General features: G+C 44.9%; 1 protein-coding gene across 1 annotated transcript in view; it reads right to left on the reverse strand.

Annotated features, from left to right (window-relative positions):
* Eip63E (cyclin dependent kinase Eip63E) overlaps positions 1 to 22,982 on the reverse strand; it is a 528,910-nt gene that overhangs the window by 416,307 nt on the left and 89,621 nt on the right. The gene's annotated exons all lie outside the window — the stretch shown is intronic.

Genomic DNA, 22,982 nt, shown 5'->3' on the forward strand with positions numbered 1-22,982 from the left:
GGAAAACTTTGTTTATATCTTCTTGGAGGTTAACTGCGTCCTCAGCAGATGACAGCCTCATGCAGATCCTAGTATCGTCTGCAAAGGATGATACGGTGCTGTGATGTATATCTCTGTCTATGTCTGATATGAGGATGAGGAATAAGATGGGGGCAAGTACTGTGCCATGTGGAACAGAGCTCTTCACTATGGCAGCCTCCGATTTAACTCTGTTGACCACTACTATTTATGTTCGATTTGTTAGGAAGTTGAAGATCCATCTCCCCACTTTCCCAGTTATTCCTTTAGCACGTATTTTACGGGCTATTACGCCATGATCGCATTTGTCAAATGCTTTTGCAGAGTCTGTGTATATTACATCTGCATTCTGATTTTCTTCCAGTGAATCCAAGGCCATATCATAGTGATCCAGTAGTTGTGAGAGGCAGGAGCGACCTGCCCTGAACCCATGTTGCCCTGGATTGTGCAGATTTTGGGAATCCAGGTGATTTGCAATCCTGCCTCTTAGCACTCTTTCAGAGATTTTTATGATGTGGGACGTCAGAGCTATTGGTCTATAGTTCTTAGCTAATGCTTTGCTGCCACCTTTATGGAGTGGGGCTATATTTGTTGTTTTAAGTGACTGTGGAATTTCACCCATGTCCAAGCTCCTCCTCCATAGTGTACTTAGGGCACGCGAGAGGGGTTTCTTGCAGTTCTTAATGAAAACAAGTTACACGAGTCTGGGTCCGGGGCTGAGTGCATGGGCATGTTGTCAATGGTTTTTTCGAACTCTATCGAAGTTAGGGTAATGTCGGAAATCTGGCATACATTTATGGAGTTTTGAGGCTCATTCATGAAGATATCATTTGGGTTGTCGATCCTCAGACTGATTAGTGGTTCACTAAACACAGAGTCGTACAACTGGGATTTCAATATTTCACTCATTTCCTTGTTGTCATCTGTGTAAGTCCCATCCTGTCTGAGTAAGGGCCTGATACTAGATGTGGTATTTGCCTTTTTTTGGCATATGAAAAGAAATATTTTGAATTTCTTTCAATTTCACTATTAGCTTTAAGCTCCTCCTGTCTCTCCTGGTTCCTGTAAGAGTCATTTAACTTAAGTTCGATAGTTTCCACTTCCCTGGTCAGCGCCTCCTTTCGTGTATCAGATATTCTAGCACTCCTGAGGAGCTCAGTGACTCTTCGTCGTCTTCTGTAGTTTACTCATGCTCTTCTTCTTTCTTAGGGGAATATGCCTAGAACATGCTTCAGCTGCCAAGAAGTTGATCCTTTCAAGGCATTGGTTTGGATCCATGTCATTTAAGATATCTTCCCAACATGTTTCGTTTAGGACATGGTTTACCTGGTCCCAGTTGATGTTCTTGTTGTTGAAGTTGTATTTTGTGAAGACGCCTTCACAGGTACATGCATTCTGCTGATCAGGACACCTATACATGTACGTCTGGACTTTGATTAGGTTGTGATTGGAATTAGTTGTTTTTTATATTTTTATGTCTCTTATCAGGTCCTCATTATTTGTGAAGATAAGATCAAGTGTGTTTTCTAGTCTTGTTGGCTCCACTATCTGCTAGCTTAAAGTGTGTTTTTCGCAGAGGCTTAGTAGCTCATGTGTGTGTGACCTTTCATCTGCACTACCTCCGGGGATTGTTTCAGCTATAACATTATTTGCTACATTCTTCCATTTTGTATGCCTTAGGTTGAAATCACCAAGCAGTAAGATGTTTGGGGATGGAGCTGGAAGGTTTTCCAAACAGTAATCGATTTTCAGTAGCTGTTCCTTGAACTGTTGGGAGGTTGCATCTGGTGGCTTATATACAACCACAATGACTAGGTTTTGGTTCTCGATCTTTATTGATAGAACTTCAGCTTCCTCATTTGTGGTGTTCAGCAACTCCGTGCAGATGAGGGACTCTTTGACATACAGGTCAACCCTCCCTTGTTGCCAGTTCGTTCTGTTGCATCTAAAAAGGTTGTAACCACTTATCCATATTTCACTGTCAAAGTGATCTTTTGTGTCTCTGTGAAGGCTGCAAACATTGCATTAGACTCCTCTAGAAGTCCACTGATAAAAGGTATTTTGTTGTTGGTGGATGGCTTAAGGCCCTGTATATTAGCAAATATGAACGAGGTTGTATTCTGTGTTTGTTGGGGGGATTTTCTTACTGGCATCAGTAGTTGTAATTCTGGAGGGCCATGGGTGGCCACTGGCTGTGCCTCCAGTCCAACAAGAGTGACACTGGGGTCAATAACATACATCTACAATGCTTGCCTTGCTTTTGGCTACTTCCCTTCCTTATTCAAATCTGCTATTGCCACACTCATCCCCAAACCTGGCAAGGACCTGACTGGCCCGAGGAACTATAGACCCATCAGTCTACTGGAAACCCTCAGAAAGACTTTTGAACGATTCATTAACCAAAGACTAAGGACTCACCCAGAGACGAACCACCTCCTGACTGACCATTAGTTTGGCTTCTGCCAACACTGCTCGACACAAGCAGCTCTCAACATCATTCTAATCAATAAGGCCCAAGGACGTGGAGAAAGCCTTCGACATGGTCTGGCATTTGGGGCTGAAGTACAAGCTATATAACCTTTCTGACCTTCCCCTGACTGTCAAAAAATTACTATGCAACTTCTTTGACGGCTGTACGATGCGGATTAAGTTCAGAAACTGTCCCTCTGACTCCTTTACCCTCCATGCTGGAGTTCCCCAAGGCTCTGTGCTCTCTCCCACCCTGTACATCCTTTACACATCACAACACACTCACACTAGCATATGCAGACATCACACAACTCACCGCACATGAACGATGCAGATATCTATCACTCAAAACTCAGTGCGAGGCAGACAGGATCAGTGTTTGGGAGATCCTATGGAGCATTAAAACAAATGCCAATAAATCCAAGATTACCTACTTCTTTCCTAAAGGACGCCCACTACTGCCTGTCCACCTTAGAACCACCACTACAAGAACATCCATTCCTAGAATACACAGTACCACAGTCCTAGGAGTAAATATGGACTCCAGACTTAGACTACACACCCACATAAATGTCAAAAGAGCTATGGCCAGTTCTCCTCTTGGGCGACTGTACAAGCTCAGAGGATCACACCCTCATTTCAAGCTTCGTCTGTACAAGGCCCTTATCCGTCCACTTATCACTTATACACCCCTTGCTCTTTCCTTAACTGATAAAACAAACGTCCTGAAGCTGCAGCGAATCCAGAACCGTGCACTACAGTGGGTGCTAGGAGTGAAGTGGGATGACTTTGCCACTAGCGAGTGTCTCCACATCAGAACTGGTACCCCGGCGTTAAACGTGCTCTGGAAGAAACTCAGTGATAGAAAATTAGACCAACTTGGACAACCTTCCTTGACGAAGTCATCAGACGGCCAGACAACACTCTAAACCTCTTCCAATCCCTTTATAATCCTGACCCTCCCGCTCTCTACACCTAAACCTATCTCCTAACTGCTGCCCTGCCCTCTGCAGGTGTGGACCTTAAAAGACGTCCGGTTATATTACGCCAACCCTCATGTCTCCCTCTCTACAACACACATGCATTTTTGAGAAGCAGACAATAGCAAACCAGCCTTGACATGATGCCACCGCCCATGAATGTCCCTACCTCCCAAACCAAGTCCAGTACCTCCATTGCGCCAACACATTCTGGCAGTCACCACAGCTCAGCAACTAGTTCCTCTACTAAGCCACAAACGCTATGCGGCTGGGTTTAGCCCTGGCTCTTTTCCTTCTTCCTCAAAATACCTTCCTCTCACCCACTATTCTTCCTCTATCCAAATTTCCTTTTCCACCCACATGGGTCTTACCTGTGAGTAGTATTCGACTCGATTCGGTTTGGGGAAGTGATGAGGTGTGATCCAAGACAGGGGAGGGTAGTGGTAATCCCTCGGATAAAGAGTACCTCCGGTATCAAGGTATCCCCATCCCCACTTGAACGGAAAGGAAGAGAATGTGAATTCTACGATAAAGAAATAACGGATAAGAAATGGAGGAAAATAATTATATAAAAGGCACAATAATGTGACTGAATGATCTAAGTCGGACCGAAACGTCGTGGTAAGTTTCTCTCTCCTATGTGCGGGTTATTTGTGTAAAATAATTATATATTTTGTATTCTCTCCTCCCTACTCTTCTCTCCTCCCCACTCTTCTCTCTTCCCTTCTCCCCACTCTTCTCTCTTCCCTCCCCCATTCTTCTCTCTTACTTCATCCCGACACTTCTCCCATCCCTCCCCCACTCTTCTCTTTTCCCTTCCCATTCTTCTCTCTTCCCTTCTCCCCACTCTTCTCTGTTCCCTCGCCCACTCTTCTCTCTTCCCTCGCCCACTCTTCTCTCTTCCCTCCTCCACTCTTCTCTCTTCCCTCCCCCACTCTTCTCTCTTCCATCCTCCACTCTTCTCTCTTCCCTCCTCCACTCTTTTCTCTTCCCTCCTCCACTCTTTTCTCTTCCCTCCTCCACTCTTCTCTCTTCCCTCCTCCACTCTTCTCTCTTCCCTCCTCCACTCTTCTATCTTCCCTCCTCCACTCTTCTCTCTTCCCTCCCCCATTCTTCTATCTTCCCTCCTCCACTCTTCTCTCTTCCCTCCTCCACTCTTCTTTCTTCCCTCCCCCAGTCTTCTCTCTTCCCTCCCCCACTCTTCTCTTTTCCTTCCTCCACTCTTCTCTCTTCCCTCCTCCCCACTCTTCTCTCTTCCCTTCCTCACTCTTCTCTCTTTCCTCCCCCACTCTTCTCTCTTCCCTCCTCCACTCTTTCTTCCCTCCCCCACTCTTCTCTCTTCCCTCCCCTACTCTTCTCTCTTCCCTCCTCCACTCTTCTCTCTTCCTTCCTCCACTCTTCTCTCTTCCCTCCTCCCCATTCTTCTCTCTTCCCTTCCCCACTCCTCTGTCTTCCCTCCTCCACTCTTTTCTCTTCCCTCCTCCATTCTTCTTACTTTCCTCCTCCATTCTCTCTTCCTTCCTCTACTCTTCCCTCCTCCCCACTCTTCTCTCTTCCCTCCTCCCCACTCTTCTCTCTCCCCTCCTCCCCACTCGTTGTCTCTCCCCTCCTCCCCTCACTAAGTAAATACTTTCCCCAAAAAGGACTTCGAGGCAAGATTTACCCTCATAAAGCTGTAACTCAAACGTTATAAAACTGACCTGTGGGCCCTGTCCAACCTTCCATAAAACTAACCAATCAACACAAGGGTCTGCTCGCCCACTCTCTATATAATGAAAGTCAAAGATTTATTTCTACATGATACAATGTTTGTACAGAGATTGGTGACAGTTGTGCATGCAGGAAGTCCATGGTTATGCACAGCATTTCGGGCAAATACGCCTATAGGCGGGTATATCTATGTATTTGTACATGGAAAGATATATACCACCCTAGATATACACCTATACCCGCATCTCAGTGTATATACACTGATGTGTCTGGTGTAATACAGTGTACGTGTGTGGCCTTGACCACCCAGCGGTCATCTTGCGTCACTATCCTCACTTAACTACTTTTTGATGAATTTTCAGACTTTTTCTACTCCCGGAGTCCGGCCCTAGGCCAGGCTTGTCTGGTGCTTGCCTGGTCAGCCATGCTGTTGCTGCTGGTGGTCCACTGGCCTACATATCCATCACAACCTGGCTGATCTGGCACTTGGTGGAGATATTTGTCCAGTTTTCTCTTGAAAACTACTACACTTGCATACCATCTAAAAGGGACCAGGAGGCACAGACCCCACAAGACAAACAATAGTAGCTACGACAACCCAACTCCAGGTGATTTTTTAGTGGCAGGAAACGGAAAAAGAAAATGGAAGGAAATAACAAAAATAGTCCACCACCTTGGAGCCTTGTTGGACTGGAGGCGCAGCCAGTGGCCACCCATGGCCCTCCAGAATTACAACTACTGATGCCAATTACAAAATCCCCCCAACAAACACAGAATACAACCTCGTTCATATTTGCTAATATACAGGGCCTTAAGCCATCCACCAACAACAAAATACCTTTTATCAGTGGACTTCCAGAGGAGTCTAATGCAATGTTTGCAGCCTTCACAGAGACTCACACAAAAGATCACTTTGACAGTGAAATATGGATAAGTGGTTACAACCTTTTTAGATGCGACAGAAAAAACAGGCAACAAGGGGGGGTTGGCCTGTATGTCAAAGAGTCCCTCATCTGCACGGAGTTGCTGAACACCACAAATGAGGTAGTTGAAGTTCTATCAATAAAGATCGAGAACCAAAACCTAGTCATTGTGGTTGTATACAAGCCACCAGATGCAATCTCACAACAGTTCAAGGAACAGCTACTGAAAATTGATTACTGTTTGGAAAACCTTCCAGCTCCATCCCCAAACATCTTACTGCTTGGTGATTTCAACCTAAGGCATACAAAATGGAAGAATGTAGCAAATAATGTTATAGCTGAAACAATCCCCGGAGGTAGCGCAGATGAAAGGTCACACACACATGAGCTACTAAGTCTCTGCGAAAAACACACCTTAAGCCAGCAGATAGTGGAGCCAACAAGACTAGAAAACACACTTGACCTTATCTTCACAAATAATGAGGACCTGATAAGAGACATAAGAATATAAAAAACAACTAATTCCGATCACAACCTAATCAAATTCCAGACGTACATGCATAGGGGTCCTGATCAGCAGAATGCATGTACCTGTGAAGGCGTCTTCACAAAATACAACTTAACAACAAGAACATCAACTGGGATCAGGTAAACCATGTCCTAAACGAAACATGTTGGGAAGATGTCTTAAATGATATGGATCCAAACCAGTACCTTGAAAGGATCAACTTCCTGGCAGCCAAAGCATGTTCTAGGCATATTCCCCTAAGAAAGAAGAAGAGCAGGAGTAAACTGGAGAGAGAAAGACGCTCCCTCTACATAAGACGACGAAGAGTCACTGAGCTCCTCAGGAGTGCTAGAATATCTGATACACGAAAGGATGCGCTGACCATCGAAGTGGAAACTATCAAACTTAAGTTAAATGACTCTTACAGGAACCAGGAGAGGCAGGAGGAGCTTAAAGCTATTAGTGAAATTGAAAGAAATTCAAAATATTTCTTTTCATATGCCAAAAACAAGGCAAATACCACATCTAGTATCAGGCCCTTACTCAGACAGGATGGGACTTACACAGATGACAACAAGGAAATGAGTGAAATATTGAAATCCCAGTACGACTCTGTGTTTAGTGAACCACTAATCGGTCTGAGGATCGACAACCCAAATAATTTCATGAATGAGCCTCAAAACTCCATAAATGTATGCCAGATTTCCGACATTACCCTAACTCCAATAGATTTCGAAAAAGCCATTGACAACATGCCTATGCACTCAGCCCCAGGCCCAGACTCGTGGAACTCTGTTTTCATTAAGAAATGCAAGAAACCCCTCTCGCATGCCCTAAGTACACTATGGAGGAGGAGCTTGGACATGGGTGAAATTCCACAGTCACTAAAAACAACGGATATAGCCCCACTCCATAAAGGTGGCAACAAAGCATTAGCTAAGAACTACAGACCAATAGCTCTGACGTCCCACATCATAAACATCTTTGAAAGAGTGCTAAGAAGAAGGATTGCAAATCACCTGGATTCCCAAAATCTGCACAATCCAGGGCAACATGGGTTCAGGGCAGGTCGCTCCTGCCTCTCACAACCACTGGATCACTATGACATGGCCTTGGATGCACTGGAAGAAAATCAGAATGCATATGTAATATACACAGACTTTGCAAAAGCATTTGACAAATGCGATCATGGCATAATAGCCCATAAAATACGTGCTAAAGGAATAACTGGGAAAGTGGGGAGATGGATCTTCAACTTCCTAACAAATCGAACACAAATAGTAGAGGTCAACAGAGTTAAATCGGAGGCTGCCATAGTGAAGAGCTCTGTTCCACAAGGCACAGTACTCGCCCCCATTTTATTCCTTATCCTCATATCAGACATAGACAGAGATATACACCACAGCACCGTATCATCCGTTGCGGATGATACTAGGATCTGCATGAGGCTGTCATCTGCTGAGGACGCGGTTAACCTCCAAGAAGATATAAACAAAGTTTTCCAGTGGGCAACGGTAAACAATACGATGTTCAATGAGGACAAATTCCAACTACTCCGTTATGGAAAACTGGAGGAGATAATAACTAGAACAGAGTATACTACTGACTCCGGCCATACAATAGAGCGGAAAAATAATGTAAGGGACCTGGGAGTAGTAATGTCTGAGGATCTCACTTTCAAGGATCACAACAGTGCCACGATCGCACGTGCAAAGAAAATGATAGGATGGATAATGAGAACTTTCAAAACGAGAGATGCCAAGCCAATGATCCTTTTCAAATCACTTGTTCTCTCTAGGCTGGAATACTGCTGTACATTAACATCTCCATTCAAAGCAGGTGAAATCGCAGATCTAGAGAGTGTACAGAGATCCTTTACTGCACGTATAAGTTCTGTCAAGCACCTTAACTACTGGAAACGCTTGGAAGCACTTGACTTGTACTCGTTGGAACGCAGGAGGCAGAGATATATCATAATCTACACTTGGAAAATCTTGGAAGGAATGGTCCCAAATCTGCACACAGAAATCACTCCCTACGAAAGTAAAAGACTGGGCAGGCGATGCAAAATGCCCCCAATAAAAAGTAGGGACGCCATTGGTACACTATGGGAAAACACCGTAAGTGTCCGGGGCCCAAAACTGTTCAACAGCCTCCCATCAAGCATTAGGGGAATTGCCAATAAGCCCCTGGCTGCCTTCAAGAGAGAGCTGGACAGATACCTAAAGTCAGTGCCGGATCAGCCGGGCTGTGGCTCGTACGTTGGACTGCGTGCGGCCAGCAGTAACAGCCTAGTTGATCAGGCCCTGATCCATCGGGAGGCCTGGTCATGGACCGGGCCGGGGGGCGTTGATCCCCAGAATAACCTCCAGGTAACCTCCAGGTAACAGATGATGAAGTGTTCCTATACTGTGCCTGCTTTTCACTGGGTTTATTTTACACTTTCTCCCACTTCCTCGACTAACGGTGTAAGAGTAAAAAATAAAGCTGTAGCACGCGTTTAGTCGAGCTCTATATGCAGTTCCCTGATGACTTCGCTCAGGCAGCTAACAGTTCCAGCCAGTCGATCTCGGATCGGAGAAATCACACACAGGCCTCGGGATACTAAAACTCTTACAAACGTGAATTCATTGCAACCACCATTCCTTACATATGTGAAATCATTTCAACCACCATTCCTTACATATGTGAAATCATTTCAACCATTCACGAGTCAATCTCTCCATCCAGAAGTCATAAACATGGTCCTCACTGATAGCATCCTGCTGGGAGCGCCTCTGGAGTCCCAGGTCACTGCATCCGCCGCCGTCAGCCCTGAGATAAGTGAATACGACGATTTCCTGAAGTCGATATTGAGAAAAGCACTCAAGCTTTCCCTACAAGTCTACTAATGTTATCAAGCAATGAAGAAGAGCACACTGGGAGGTACAAGAGGTAGTAAAGAAACACAGCATTATCCGCATTATTATCCTGGTGATTCGCTTCTAGCCAACACTGCGGCAAGTTTCATTCTGAGCGTTTGGAAGATATTGTTGGGATTCACGATTTCAGGTTCACTGATTCAGTAATTCGGGGGTCTGACTTGTGTGGCAAAAGTACTGTGTACTTTGATGCAGAGTGCATCAAACAGAGTGCATACATACACACACACACACACACACACACACACACACACACACACACACACACACACACACACACACAAGCTGAAGAAGCTAAGCGACCTTGATACCCCAAAGGCAATGGGACCGGACATCTCCCCATGGGTCCTTAGAGAGGGAGCAGAAATACTGTGTGTGACATTAACCGCAATCTTCAACACATCCCTTGAAACTGGGCAACTACCTGAGGTATGGAAGACGGCAAATGAAGTTCCCATTTTTAAAAAAGGAGACAGAAAAGAGGCACTAAACTACAGAACTGTCACTGACGTGTATAGTATGCATAGTAATGGAGAAGATTATCAGGAGAAGAGTGGTGGAGCGCCTGGAACGGAACAAGAGTATAAACGACAACTAGCATGGCTTCATGGAAGGCAAATCCTGTGACACAAACCTACTGGAGTTTTATGATAAAGTAACAGAAGATACGAGAGAGGGATGGGTTGATTGCATTTTCTTGGACTGCAAGAAGGTCTTCAACACTACCTCACATGAGATCAGTGCAGAAACTAGAGGATCAGGCGCGTATAACGGGAAGGGCACTGCAATGGATCAGAGAATACTTGACAGGGAGGCAACAACAAGTCATGGTACGTGATGAGGTATCACAGTGGGCACCTGTGATGAACAGGGTCCCACAGGGGTCGGTCCTAGGTCCAGTGCTATTTTTGGTATATATGAATGACATGATGAAATGGAAAGAGTCAGAGGTGTCCCTGTTCGCAGATGATGTGAAGTTAATGAGGAGAATTAATTCAGATGAGGATCAGGCAGGCCTTCAAAGAGACCTGGACAGGTTGGACACGTGGTCCAGCAACTGGCTTCTCGAATTCAACCCTGCCAAATGCAAAGTCATGAAGCTCGGAGAAGGGCTAAGAAGACCGCAGCCAACGACTGCAAACCTCGCTCAAGGAGAAAGATCATGTGGTGAGTATAACACCGAGCACGTCTCCGGAAGCACACATCAACCAGATAACTGCTGCAGTACATGGGTGCCTGGCAAACCTGAGATGACCATTCCGATACCTAAGTAAGGAATCTTTCAAGACACTGTATACCGTGTATGTCAGGCCCATACTGGAGTATGCAGCACCATTTTGGAACCCGCACTGGGTCAAGCAAGTTAAGAAATTAAAGAAAGTGCAAAAATTTGCGACAAGGTTAGTTCCAGACCTAAGGGGAATGCCCTACGAAGAGAGGTTAAGGGAAATCAGACTGACGACACTGGAGGACAGGAGGGTTAGGGGAGACATGATAACGACATACAAAATACTGTGTGGAATACACAAGGTGGACAGAGACAAGATGTTCCAGAGAGGGGACACAGAAACAAGGGGTCACTCTTGGAAGTTGAAGACTCACATGAGTCACAGGGATGTTAGGGAGTATTTCTACAGTCACAGAGTGGTCAGGAAGTGGAACAGTCTGGCGAGTGATGTAGTGGAGACAGGAACCATACATAGCTTTAAGATGAAGTATGATAAAGCTCATGGAGCAGGGAGAGAGAGGACCTAGTAACGTTCAGTGAAGATGCGGGGCCAGGAGCTGAGTCTTGACCCCTGCAACCACAATTACGTGAGTACAATTAGGTGAGTACACACACACACACACACACACACACACACACACACATATATATATATATATATATATATATATATATATATATGTAGGTAGTAGGTTGGTAGACAGCAACCACCCAGGGAAGTACTACCGTCCTGCCAGATGACTGTGAAACAGAAACCTGTAACTGTTTTACATGATGGTAGGATTGCTGGTGTCTTTTTCTGTCTCATAAACACGCTAGATAACAGGGATATCTTGCTACTCCTACTTACAGTTTGGTCACACTTCACAGACACGCACATGCATATATATATACATACATCTAGGTTTTTTCTCCTTTTTCTAAATAGCTCTTGTTCTTCTTTATTTCTTCTATTGTCCATGGGGAAGTGGAAAAGAATCTTTCCTCCGTAAGCCATGCGTGTCGTATGAGGCGACTAAAATGCCGGGAGCAATGGGCTAGTAACCCCTTCTCCTGTAGACATTTACTAAAAAAGAGAAGAAAAACTTTATAAAACTGGGATGCTTGAATGTGTGTGGATGTAGTGCGGATGACAAGAAACAGATGATTGCTGATGTTATGAATGAAAAGAAGTTGGATATCCTGGCCCTAAGCGAAACAAAGCTGAAAGGGGTAGGGGAGTTTCGGTGAGGGGAAATAAATGGGATTAAATCTGGAGTATCTGAGAGAGTTAGAGCAAAGGAAGGGGTAGGAGTAATGTTGAAGGATCAGTTATGGAAGGAGAAAAGAGAATATGAATGTGTAAATTCAAGGATTATGTGGATTAAAGTAAAGGTTGGATGCGAAAAGTGGGTCATAATAAGCGTGTATGCACCTGGAGAAGAGAGGAATGTAAAGGAGAGAGAGAGATTTTGGGAGATGTTAAGTGAATGTATAGGAACCTTTGAACCAAGTGAGAGAGTAATTGTGGTAGGGGACCTGAATGCTAAAGTAGGAGAAACTTTTAGAGAGGGTGTGGTAGGTAAGTTTGGGGTGCCAGGTGTAAATGATAATGGGAGCCCTTTGATTGAACTTCGTATAGAAAGGGGTTTAGTTATAGGTAATACATATTTTAAGAAAAAGAGGATAAATAAGTATACAAGATATGATGTAGGGCGAAATGACAGTAGTTTGTTGGATTATGTATTGGTAGATAAAAGACTGTTGAGTAGACTTCAGGATGTACATGTTTATAGAGGGGCCACAGATATATCAGATCACTTTCTAGTTGTAGCTACACTGAGAGTAAAAGGTAGATGGGATACAAGGAGAATAGAAGCATCAGGGAAGAGAGAGGTGAAGGTTAATAAACTAAAAGAGGAGGCAGTTAGGATAAGATATAAACAGCTATTGGAGGATAGATGAGCTAATGAGAGCATAGTCAATGGGGTCGAAGAGGTATGGGGTAGGTTTAAAAATGTAGTGTTAAGAGTGTTCAGCAGAAGTTTTTGGTTACAGGAAAGTGGGTGCGGGAGGGAAGAGGAGCGATTGGTGGAATGATGTAAAGAGAGTAGTAAGGGAGAAAAAGTTAGCATGTGAGAAGCTTTTACAAAGTAGAAGTGATGCAAGGGAGGAAGAGTATATGGAGAAAAAGAGAGAGGTTAAGAGAGTGGTGAAGCAATGTAAAAAGAGAGCAAATGAGAGAGTGGGTGAGATGTTATCAACAAATTTTGTTGAAAATAAGAAAAAGTTTTGGAGTGAGATTAACAAGTTAAGGAAGCCTAGAGAACAAATGGATTTGTCAGTTAAAAATAGAAGAGGAGAGTTATTAAATCTAGAGTTAGAGGTATTGGGAAGATGGAGGGAATATTTTGAGGAATTGTTAAATGTTGATGAAGATAGGGAAGCTGTGATTTCGTGTATAGGGCAAGGAGGAATAACATCTTGTAGGAGTGAGGAAGAGCCAGTTGTGAGTGTGGGGGAAGTTCGTGAGGCAGTAGGTAAAATGAAAGGGGGTAAGGCAGCCGGGATTGATGGGATAAAGATAGAAATGTTAAAAGCAGGTGGGGATATAATTTTGGAGTGGTTGGTGCAATTATTTAATAAATGTATGGAAGAGGGTAAGGTACCTAGGGATTGGCAGAGAGCATGCATAGTTCCTTTGTATAAAGGCAAAGGGGACAAAAGAGAGTGCAAAAATTATAGGGGGATAAGTCTGTTGAGTATACCTGGTAAAGTGTATGGTAGAGTTATTATTGAAAGAATTAAGAGTAAGACAGAGAATAGGATAGCAGATGAACAAGGAGGCTTTAGGAAAGGTAGGGGGTGTGTGGACCAGGTGTTTACAGTGAAACATATAAGTGAACAGTATTTAGATAAGGCTAAAGAGGTCTTTGTGGCATTTATAGATTTGGAAAAGGCGTATGACAGGGTGGATAGGGGGGGCAATGTGGCAGATGTTGCAGGTGTATGGTGTGGGAGGTAGGTTACTGAAAGCAGTGAAGAGTTTTTACGAGGATAGTGAAGCTCAAGTTAGAGTATGTAGGAAAGAGGGAGATAATTTCCCAGTAAAAGTAGGCCTTAGACAAGGATGTGTGATATCACCGTGGTTGTTTAATATATTTATAGATGGGGTTGTAAGAGAAGTATATGCGAGGGTCTTGGCAAGAGTCGTGGAGTTAAAAGATAAAGAATCACACAAAGTGGGAGTTGTCACAGTTGCTCTTTGCTGATGACACTGTGCTCTTGGGAGATTCTGAAGATTAGTTGCAGAGGTTGGTGGATGATTTTGGTAGGGTATGCAAAAGAAGAAAATTAAAAGTGAATACAGGAAAGAGTAAGGTTATGAGGATAACAAAAAGATTAGGTGATGAAAGATTGGATATCAGATTGGAGGGAGAGAGTATGGAGGAGGTGAATGTATTCAGATATTTGGGAGTGGACATGTCAGCGGATGGGTCTATGAAAGATGAGGTGAATCATAGACTTGATGAGGGGAAAAGGGTGAGCGGTGCACTTAGGAGTCTGTGGAGACAAAGAACTTTGTCCTTGGAGGCAAAGAGGGGAATGTATGAGAGTATAGCTTTACCAACGCTCTTATATGGGTGTGAAGCATGGGTGATGAATGTTGCAGCGAGGAGAAGGCTGGAGGCAGTGGAGATGTCATGTCTGAGGGCAATGTGTGGTGTGAATATAATGCAGAGAATTCGTAGTTTGGAAGTTAGGAGGAGGTGCGGGATTACCAAAACTGTTGTCCAGAGGGCTGAGGAAGGGTTGTTGAGGTGGTTCGGACATGTAGAGAGAATGGAGCGAAACAGAATGACTTCAAGAGTGTATCAGTCTGTAGTGGAAGGCGGGGTAGGGGTCGGCCTAGGAAAGGTTGGAGGGAGGGGGTAAAGGAGGTTTTGTGTGCGAGGGGCTTGGACTTCCAGCAGGCATGCGTGAGCGTGTTTGATAGGAGTGAATGGAGACAAATAGTTTTTAATACTTGACGTGCTGTTGGAGTGTGAGCAAAGTAACATTTATGAAGGGGTTCAGGAAAACCGGCAGGCCGGACTTGAGTCCTGGAGATGGGAAGTACAGTGCCTGCACTCTGAAGGAGGGGTGTTAATGTTGCAGTTTAAAAACTGTAGTGTAAAGCACCCTTCTGGCAAGACAGTGATGGAGTGAATGATGGTGAAAGTTTTTCTTTTTCGGGCCACCCTGCCTTGGTGGGAATCGGCTAGTGTGATAATAAAAAAAAAAAAAAATATATATATATATATATATATATATATATATATATATATATATATATATATATATATATATTATTATTATTATTATTATTACCTAACCTTATTATAACAAGAACAATTGATTTTAGCCTAACCCAACAAAATATATTTTAGATTTGTTTACAATAATTTAATACTAAACAAAAACAGCGAAATATATTTTTTTAGTTAGGTTCAGAATCATTTTGGCGAAATTATTGCATACACAAATTTTAGCTTGTCCTAAATGGCTTGTAAATGCTACAGCATTTACAACCCAAGCTTCTCACCCATATAAGAGAGTTCGTACCACTATACTTTCATGCATTCCCTTCTTTGCCTCCAAAGATAACGTTTTTTATTTGCACATATACCTCAACGCACCACTTACCTTTTTTTTCTTCATCAATTCTATGTTTAACCTCACCCTTCACAAACCCATCCGCTGACACGTCAACTCCCAAATATCTGAAAACATTCACATCTTCCATACTCCCTCTCTCCAATGTGATATCCAATTTTTATCTAAATCATTTGATACCCTCACCACTTTACTCTTTTTCTATGTTCACTTTCAACTTTCTACCTTTACACACAGTCCCAAACTCGTCCACTAACCTTCGCAACTTTAGAATCTCCCATATGCACAGTATCATCAGCAAAAAGTAACTGTGTCAACTCCCATTTTGTATTTGATTCCCAATAATTTAATCCCACCCCTCTCCCCAACAACCCCATCTATATATATATATATTAAACAACCATGGTTACATTACACATCCCTGTCTAAGACCTACTTTTACCGGGAAATAGTCTCCCTCTCCTCTACACACCCTAACCTGAGCCTCGCTATCCTCATAAAAACTTTTTTACAGCCACATTGCTCCCCTATCCACTCTATCATATGCCTTTTCTAAATCCATAAATGCAATAAAAACTTCCCTACCTTTATCTAAATACTGTTCACATATATGCTTCGATGTAAACACTTGATTTACACAACTCCTACCCACTCTAAAACCACACTGCTCATCCGAAATCCTACATTCTGTCTTACCTCTAATTCTTTCAATAATAACCCTACCGTACACTTTTCCTGGTATATTCAGTAAACTTATTTCCCTCTAATTTTTACAATCTCTTTTGTCCCCTTTCCCTTTATATAAAGGAAATAAACATGCTCTCTGCCAAACCCTAGGTACCTTCCCCTCTTTCATACATTTATTAAATAAAAATACCAACCACTCCAACACTATATCCCCCCTGCTTCTAACATTTCTGTCATGATCCGGTTAGTTCCTACTGCTTTAACCCCTTTCATTCTACGTGATGCCTCACGCACCTCCCTCACACTTACATCCTGCTCTTCTTGACTCCTAAAAGATGGTATACCTCCCTGGCCAGTGCAGTTTCTCAAAATATTCCAGCCAATACCTCCATCTCCCCATCTACTAACTCCACGACTCTGTTTTTAACTGACAAATCCATTCGTTCCCTAGGCTTTCTTAACTTGTTTGTCTCCAAAAATTTTTCTTAGTTTCATCAAAATTTCTTGAAAGTGCCTCTCCCACTCTGTCATCTGCTCTCCTTTAGCACTCTCTCGCTACTCTCTTCACCTTTCCTTTACTCTCCATATACTCTGCTCTTCTTATAATACTTCTGCTATATATATATATATATATATATATATATATATATATATATATATATATATATATATATATATATATATATATATATGTCGTGCCGAACAGGCAGAACTTGCGATCTTGGCTTAAATAGCAACGCTCATTTTGCCATATAGGACAAGTGAAAATTTGAGTGTGCAATAATTTCGCCAAAATCATTCTGAACCTAACGAAAAAAATATATTTGATTGTGTTTGTTTAGTACTAAATTATTGTAAACGTATTTAAAATATATTTAGTTGGGTTAGGCTAAAATAAATTGCTCTTGTTATAATAAGGTTAGGTAAGTTTTCTAAGATTCTTTCGGTGCAAAATTAAAAATATATCTTTAAACGTATAAGAGAAAATTTCAGAAAGAACTTAATTTTAAATGAGTTCTTGCTAATTGACCAGTTTTATATATTCGGCACGACATATATATATATATATATATATATATATATATATATATATATATATATATGTATATATATATATATATATATATATATATATAATATATATAATATATACATTTGACGGCACAATCTGGATTTTACAGCTCAAAATCGTTCTATTTTATTGCTCTTTTACGTTTATTTTTTTTCCTTTTAACAGTTACATAAATTTATCATCAAGGAAACGATTTATATTCATTTATATAACATTTTTACTTCAACTTTATAACTGTTAAAAAGTGTTTTGTTATTTTTTTTTGTGAGCGTTTAGTTGCTGCATGGTGCAGTGTTAACAGCAGCAGTGTTAACAGCAGCAGTGTTAACAGCAGCAGTGTTAACAGCAGTAGTGTTAACAGCAGCAGTGTTAACAGCAGCAGTGTTAACAGCAGTAGTGTTAACAGCAGCAGTGTTAACAGCAGCAGTGTTAACAGCAGCAGTGTTAACAGCAGCAGTGTTAACAGCAGCAGTGTTAACAGCAGTAGTGTTAACAGCAGCTGTGTTAACAGCAGCAGTGTTAACAGCAGCAGTGTTAACAGCAGCAGTGTTAACAGCAGTAGTGTTAACAGCAGCAGTGTTAACAGCAGCAGTGTTAACAGCAGCAGTGTTAACAGCAGCAGTGTTAACAGCAGCAGTATAAACAGCAGCAGTGTTAACAGCAGCAGTGTTAACAGCAGCAGTATAAACAGCAGCAGTATAAACAGCAGCAGTGTTAACAGCAGCAGTGTTAACAGCAGCTGTGTTAACAGCAGTAGTGTTAACAGCAGCTGTGTTAACAGCAGCAGTGTTAACAGCAGCAGTGTTAACAGCAGCAGTGTTAGCAGCAGTGTTAACAGCAGTAGTGTTAACAGCAGCAGTGTTAACAGCAGCAGTGTTAACAGCAGCAGTGTTAACAGCAGCAGTGTTAACAGCAGTAGTGTTAACAGCAGCTGTGTTAACAGCAGCAGTGTTAACAGCAGCAGTGTTAACAGCAGCAGTGTTAACAGCAGCAGTGTTAACAGTAGTGTTAACAGCAGCAGTGTGAACAGCAGCAGTGTGAACAGCAGCAGTGTGAACAGCAGCAGTGTAAACAGCAGCAGTGTGAACAGCAGCAGTGTAAACAGCAGCAGTGTGAACAGCAGCAGTGTAAACAGCAGCAGTGTGAACAGCAGCAGTGTGAACAGCAGCAGTGTGAACAGCAGCAGTGTGAACAGCAGCAGTATAAGCAGCAGCAGTGTGAACAGCAGCAGTGTAAACAGCAGCAGTGTGAACAGCAGCAGTGTAAACAGCAGCAGTGTGAACAGCAGCTGTGTTAACAGCAGCAGTGTTAACAGCAGCAGTGTTAACAGCAGCAGTGTTAACAGCAGCAGTGTTAACAGCAGTAGTGTTAACAGCAGCAGTGTTAACAGCAGCAGTGTTAACAGCAGCAGTATTAACAGCAGCAGTATAAACAGCAGCAGTGTTAACAGCAGCAGTGTTAACAGCAGCAGTATAAACAGCAGCAGTGTTAACAGCAGCAGTATAAACAGCAGCAGTGTTAACAGCAGCAGTGTTAACAGCAGCAGTGTTAACAGCAGCAGTATAAACATCAGCAGTGTTAACAGCAGCAGTATAAACAGCAGCAGTGTTAACAGCAGCAGTGTTAACAGCAGCAGTATAAACAGCAGCAGTGTTAACAGCAGCAGTGTTAACAGCAGCAGTGTTAACAGCAGCAGTATAAACAGCAGCAGTGTTAACAGCAGCAGTATAAACAGCAGCAGTGTTAACAGCAGCAGTGTTAACAGCAGCAGTGTTAACAGCAGCAGTGTTAACAGCAGCAGTATAAACAGCAGCAGTGTTAGCAGCAGTGTTAACAGCAGCATTGTTAGCAGCAGTGTTAACAGCAGCAGTATAAACAGCAGCAGTGTTAACAGCAGCAGTGTTAACAGCAGCAGTGTTAACAGCAGCAGTGTTAACAGCAGCAGTATAAACAGCAGTGTTAACAGCAGCAGTGTTAACAGCAGCAGTATAAACAGCAGCAGTGTTAACAGCAGCAGTGTTAACAGCAGCAGTGTTAGCAGCAGTGTTAACAGCAGCAGTATAAACAGCAGCAGTGTTAACAGCAGCAGTGTTAGCAGCAGTGTTAACAGCAGCAGTAGCAAATGCAGCACTAAAAGCAGCAGTAAGACTAGCAACAAATGCAGCAGTAAAAACAGCAGCACCAGCAACAGGAGCAGCAAATTCAGCAGCAGAAGCAGCAGCAGATTATTGGAAACCTATTACAGAGTGCTTCCTAAATCCCAGTGCCAGGCACCCTGACACCACTCCTGCCATCCCAGTGCCAGGCACCCTGACACCACTCCTGCCATCCCAGTGCCAGGCACCCTGACACCACTCCTGCCATTCCAGTGCCTGGCACCCTGACACCACTCCTGCCATCCCAGTGCCTGGCACCCCTGACACCACTCCTGCCATCCCAGTGCCAGGCACCCTGACACCACTCCTGCCATTCCAGTGCCAGGCACCCTGACACCACTCCTGCCATCCCAGTGCCTGGCACCCCTGACACCACTCCTGCCATCCCAGTGCCAGGCACCCTGACACCACTCCTGCCATTCCAGTGCCAGGCACCATGACACCACTCCTGCCATCCCAGTGCCTGGCACCCTGACACCACTCCTGCCATCCCAGTGCCTGGCACCCTGACACCACTCCTGCCATCCCAGTGCCTGGCACCCTGACACCACTCTTGCCATCCCAGTGCCTGGCACCCTGACACCACTCCTGCCATCCCAGTGCCTGGCATCCTGACACCACTCCTGCCATCCCAGTGCCAGGCACCCCTGACACCACTCCTGCCATCCCAGTGCCAGGCACCCTGACACCACTCCTGCCATCCCAGTGCCAGGCACCCCTGACACCACTCCTGCCATCCCAGTGCCTGGCACCATGACACCACTCCTGCCATCCCAGTGCCAGGCACCCTGACACCACTCCTGCCATCCCAGTGCCTGGCACCCTGACACCACTCTTGCCATCCCAGTGACTGGCACCCTGACACCACTCCTGCCATCCCAGTGCCTGGCACCCTGACACCACTCCTGCCATCCCAGTGCCAGGCACCCCTGACACCACTCCTGCCATCCCAGTGCCAGGCACCCTGACACCACTCCTGCCATCCCAGTGCCAGGCACCCCTGACACCACTCCTGCCATCCCAGTGCCTGGCACCATGACACCACTCCTGCCATCCCAGTGCCAGGCACCCTAACACCACTCCTGCCATCCCAGTGCCTGGCACCCTGACACCACTCCTGCTATCCCAGCGCCAGGCACCCCTGACACCAATCCTGCCATCCCAGTGCCAGGCACCCCTGACACCACTCCTGCCATTCCAGTGCCAGGCACCCTGACACCACTCCTGCCATCCCAGTGCCTGGCACCCTGACACTCCTGCCATCCCAGTGCCTGGCACCCTGACACCACTCCTGCCATCCCAGTGCCAGGCACCCTGACACCACTCCTGCCATCCCAGTGCCTGGCACCCCTGACACCACTCCTGCCATCCCAGTGCCAGGCACCCTGACACCACTCCTGCCATCCCAGTGCCAGGCACCCTGACACCACTCCTGCCATCCCATTGCCTGGCACCCCTGACACCACTCCTGCCATCCCAGTGCCAGGCACCCTGACACCACTCCTGCCATCCCAGTGCCAGGCACCCTGACACCACTCCTGCCATCCCAGTGCCTGGAACCCGACACCACTCCTGCCATCCCAGTGCCTGCCACCCTTGACATCACTCCTGCCATCCCATTGCCTGGCACCCCTGACATCACTCCTGCCATCCCAGTGACTGGCACCCATGACACGACTCCTGCCATCCTGTGCCAGGCACCCCTGACACCACTCCTACCATCCCAGTGCCAGGCACCCCTGACACCACTCTTGCCATCCCAGTGCCTGGCACCCCTAACACCACTCCTGCCATCCCAGTGCCAGGCACCCCTGACACCACTCCTGCCATCCCAGCGCCAGGCAATCCTGACACCACTCCTGCCATCCCAATGCCAGGCACCCCTGACAACACTTCTGCCATCCCAGTGCCAGGCACCCCTGACAACACTTCTGCCATCCCAGTGCCAAGCACCCCTGACACCACTCCTGCCATCCCAGTGCCAGGCACCCCTGACATCACTCCTGCCATCCCAGTGCCAGGCACCCCTGAAGCCACTCCTGCCATCCCAGTGCCAGGAACCCCTGACACTACTCCTGCCATCCCAGTGCCAGGCACCCTTGACACCACCCCTGGCATCCCAGTGCCAAGCACCCCTGATACCACTCTTGCCATCCAAGTGCCAGGCACCCCTGACATCACTGCCATCCCAGTGCTAGGCACCCCTGACATCACTCCTACAATCCCAGTGCCAGGCACCCCTGACACCACTCCTGCCATCCCAGTGCCAGGCACCCTGACACCACTCCTGCCATGCTAGTGCTAGGCACCCCTGACACCACTCCTGCCATCCCAGCGCCTGGCATCCTGACACCACTCATACACTGCACATCTCGCACCTCCCTAATACCATCACTGTCTCGTGGCACCATCTCTTGGCATCATCTCTGGCACTGGGATGATTCATGACCACTGAGCTAATACTGGCTAAACTGCAGAGTTACTTCAAGGAAGTGCCGTGATGCTGATGAAGAGCTCTTGATCACAAGGAATTGAAGCTTCCTTTCTTCTCAAATGAAGGTGGACTATCTCACTCAGCAGGCACTGTCTGACCCTGAACTAAGGACTCCTTATAAAGCAACATCACAATCTACGATTTTGTATAAACGCGAATGAAAAAAGGCATATCAAAAACATAAGAAAGAAGGAAGATTATAGCAGCCTACTGGCCATAAATCTAAAATAAATTAAATAATAAGCAAAGTGTCAGTATTACCCTCCGTAGATTTCCTCAAACTGCTGTTGGTCCACCAGCGATGCTGCCCTAAGTCCCCAGCCCCAACCCTCAACCCCCAGTCCCAACCCTCAACCCCCAGTCCCAACCCTCAATCCCCAGTCCCAACCCTCAACCTCCAGTCCCAACCCTCAATCCCCCAGTTCCCAGTCCCAATCTCAACCCCCAGTACCCAGTCCCAACTCAACTCCCAGTCCTCAGCCCCAACCCTAAACCCCTAGTCCCCAGCCCTCACTGTTCTTGCTAAGAGAGCAAGTCAGATCCAGCAGACAGCATTTTTCTTACTCAATCAAAATTTTCAAAAATATATTTAATTTACGAATGTCTTAGTGAAGAAGGGAAACACCTGAATATAAACTTTTGGAGAATATTAAGTGTATTAATGTCAGGAAAGTTAGTAACTTAGTATCGAACATTACCTTAATTACACTGTGATGTTCTCGTACCTTCAAGAGTGATGATAATTCGGATGTCTTTTCACAGATGTTTTACTTTATCATCATAATGATACACAATACCGACGAGTTGATGAATAAGACACATGTGCAACACACATGTATCATTATTTCCGAAACGTTTCTTATCTCAGCAGGTTTCTTCAGTCGGTAGTAGAGGTGACTAAAACTAGAAACAGTAGAAGCAGCGGAGAGATAATGGTGTAGTCAGTCTATCATTGTTTCTGCTCTCTCCAATTTAAGTCACCTCTGTATTCCACTAAAAAAAAGCTTATTGCATAGGCGAACCATTTCGGAAATAAAGATACGAAAATCTTGCAAATGAATTTTTGTTGTAATATTCTTCAGAAGTGTCTCCTGACACAGATCTTATTCATATGGATGACCCGTTTAGTATATACATAAGCACATATATCATACTCATCATCCATTGAGCAACTGGGCAAT

Source organism: Cherax quadricarinatus, chromosome 25, assembly GCF_038502225.1.
Source record: "Cherax quadricarinatus isolate ZL_2023a chromosome 25, ASM3850222v1, whole genome shotgun sequence".
NCBI lineage: Eukaryota > Metazoa > Arthropoda > Malacostraca > Decapoda > Parastacidae > Cherax > Cherax quadricarinatus.